The 3322-nt window shown below is 42.5% G+C and overlaps 1 long non-coding RNA gene across 1 annotated transcript in view; it reads left to right on the top strand.

The window, feature by feature from the left end:
* The window catches only part of LOC116071438, a 14803-nt gene extending 12086 nt beyond the window's left edge, over positions 1 to 2717 (top strand). Inside the window, exon 5 of the long non-coding RNA XR_004110895.1 lies at positions 1749 to 2717. This is a non-coding gene — a long non-coding RNA (uncharacterized LOC116071438). The remainder of the gene's footprint in view (positions 1 to 1748) is intronic.
* Positions 2718 to 3322: the final 605 nt, after the last annotated feature.

Genomic DNA, 3322 nt, shown 5'->3' with positions numbered 1-3322 from the left:
CTGTATCCACTCCTCTGTTGAGGGACATCTGGGTTGTTTCCAGGTTCTGGCTATTATAAATAAGGCCATAGTAGCCTTTTTTATAATAGCCAGAAGCTGGAAAGAACCCAGATGTATGCAACAGAGGAATGGATACAGAAAATGTGGTACATTTACACTTGTGGAGTACTACTCAGCTATTAAAAACAATGACTTCATGAATTTGAAGGCAAGTAGATAGAACTAGAAACTATCATCCTGAGTGAGGTAACCCAGTCACAAAAGAACACACATGGTATGTATTCACTGATAAGTGACTCTTGGCCCAAAAGCTCAGAATACCCATGATGCAATTTACAGACCATATGAAGCTCAAAAAGAAGAAAGACCAAAGTGTGGATGCTTCAGTCCTACTTAGAAGGGGGAACCAAAACAAACAAACAAACAAACAAACAAACAAACAAAAAACCACGGGAGGTAGAGGGAAGGAGGGACCTGGGAGGGAGAGAGGAGGGGGAGGGAAAAGGCAGGGTAGGACCAGGTGTGGGAGGAGATAGGGGCAGGTGGAGAAGTAGAGAGAATCAGGAAATTGAAGGGAGCTATGTAGCAGTGGGTCTCAGATGCCAGGGACCCAAGAGGTTCCTAGGACCTAACAGGGATGATATTAGTTGAAATACCCAACAAAGTGGAGTTAGAACCTATAGAGACCATATCCAATGGTTTAGGCATGGCTCCCAGTTGAGAGATGGGGCCACCTATTCATCTCAAATGTATTAACCCAGAAATGCACCTGTCTAAAGGAAATGCAGGGACAGAAGGAAAGGGCATCCAGAGACTTCCCCACCTTGGTGTCCATCCCATCTGCAGACACTAAACCCAGACATTATTGCTTCTGCCAAGAAGTGCTTGCGGACAGGAGCCAGGTATGGCTGTCCCCTGACAGGCTCTTCCAGAGCCTAACCAATACAGATGTGGATGCTCACAGCCAACGATTGGACTGAGCATGGGGATCCCAATGGAGGAATTAGGGGAAGGACTGAAGGAGCTGAAAGGGTTTGCAACTCCATAGGAAGTACAACTATATCAACCAATGAGACCCCCCCCCCCAGAGCTTCTAGGGACTTAACCACAAACCAAAGAGTACACATGGAGGGACCTCTAGTTGCATATGTGGCAGAGGATTGCCTTATTTGGCATCACTAGGAGGGGAGACCCTTGGTCTATTGGAGGGTCGATAATCCAGGGTAGAGAAATGCTAGGGTAGTGATGCAGGAGTGGGTGGGTGGGTGGGAGAGCACCCTCATAGAAGCAGCGAGAGGGGGGATGGGATAGGGAGGAAACTGGGAAGGGAGATAACATTTGAAATGTAAGTAAATAAAATAACCAATAAAGAAAAACATTAACATAAAAAAGAATTTTGACCCAAGTGAAATAAAACAAACAGCTGGGGAGTTGTGGCAGAAGCCTTTAATCTCAGCACTAGGGAGGCAAAGGCAGGTAGATCTTTGACTTTGAGGCCAGCCTAGTCTACATAGGGAGTTCCAGGATAGCCAGGGCCATTATACAGCAAAACCCTGTCTCAAAAAACCAATCATTTAAACAAACAAAAACTAAACCAAGCCAAAAACACAAGAACAATAACAACTAAATCCTCACTGTGAGAATCACCCAGAGACACAGTACCCTTCAATGTTTAAGAGCTATTGCAAACAAGACTACTACAACAGAACTGTACTGTGCTTTTGATCTTGCTCCTTTTCCATTTGCAGAGCTGTGCTTTTCTGAGAAGCCTCCCCGTAGATGTGGAACCATGTTTACACTCAAAGCACACACCTTGACTTCAGAGATCTGCCTGCTTCTGTTCAGCCCAAATGATAAGCTAGCTGGGTGGAACCCTACCCTGTAACTAACATTTCTACCATGCCTGGGCCTAACCTTGCTCTGTCCCAGGCCAACCTTGAACTCAGGTATCTGTCTGCCCTTGTAAGCATAAACAAAAACTTACCAGGGTGGGATCTACTGCAATCAACACTCCCTAAATCTCTGTATTTTCTTCCTTAGTACCTTTCTGACCAGTTGGCTCATAATTCAGCTGCCCCTGTTCCTTATATATCTGGAAAGCTCCTTATATAATTCATATTGCATCCTTAATTTTACATATTTGAGAAATTATCTATTTCCCAACTCAGGTTTTCAGAGTTCTTTTCCACAGGTGTAATGGCTGTCCTAAAGGTCCCAGTGTTTGCCATTTTTGCTAAAGACACAGACACACCCTAGATTCCTGGACTCCTGTTGTTTCCAATTATCATGGAGTTGTTAACTTTAACGAGGAGGACATTCCTTGAAGGAGGAACATAAAGTAAAATATACAAATAAGCTTTCTGCTGCAGCAACCATTGACACTTATGGCTCTGTTGTGGGGGCAGGAGCCATGTCATGCATGCTGTCCCTTAACGCATGGCCATGCAGGACTCAGCTCCCTTAGTTTCTGTCTTGCTATCACTCCTTTCTCATCAGCAAACCTGTGTATGTAAACCATCCATCCTATAATCTCATTTAACAAAGAGAAACTCTTCAATCAAGAAGTATACTCAAACATTGTAACTTAATCTTTTAAGTACTTTGAAGAACATCACTTCAAAAGAGACAAAATCATATATAGACAAAATCATATAAAATACCAAGTGGGGATACTAATTCTGCACTTACCTTAATAAACACCAGCTTAGTTCCACGTTCACTGGCACTGGAGTTTCTTTTTCAGGCTGTATCTAGTGCAAGGACTGTGGGGTTGGTAACAATATCAGAGAATTCCTTAGTAATGGCTCTACTCATCATTCTTTACAGGAATATATAAGATTTGGGGTTTTCCTTACAGACAAGAGTGCTAAGAGTGATCATTAGGGTTTGGCAAGCTGTTTGCTGTGAAATTAAAAACACCCTGTTCAGAGGCAAGAACACAAAGTCTCTGCTCAATATATGGAAGGAAGAGATCATTACCTAGCCATATACAGAAGTTTCTCAGAGCCATTGAGGCAAATGAACAAATGAGTAAGCAAACAAGCAAACAAATAAACCAAAAGCCAGCCTCCCTTTCTTTAGTTCTAAAACTAGCCTTTCCCAACTTTTCCTGTAAATGAACTAAAATGGGAATAAACAAATCTCCATTTTGACCAATGCAATTTGAAATCTTAGATGAGAGGGGAAGGGATGTCCATGTGCCAATAAATTTAGATGGGGAGGAACTAAGGGAGTTATTCATAATGAATTGGTTTAGTTTGAGGCAGGGTACACCTAAGTTCTATAAACCTTATACCTTTAAAATTTATCTCATTGACTAAGA

Source organism: Mastomys coucha, unplaced genomic scaffold, assembly GCF_008632895.1.
Source record: "Mastomys coucha isolate ucsf_1 unplaced genomic scaffold, UCSF_Mcou_1 pScaffold22, whole genome shotgun sequence".
NCBI lineage: Eukaryota > Metazoa > Chordata > Mammalia > Rodentia > Muridae > Mastomys > Mastomys coucha.
The sequence above is the reverse complement of the archived record's forward strand: the minus strand, read 5'-3'. Positions and strand labels throughout refer to the sequence as shown.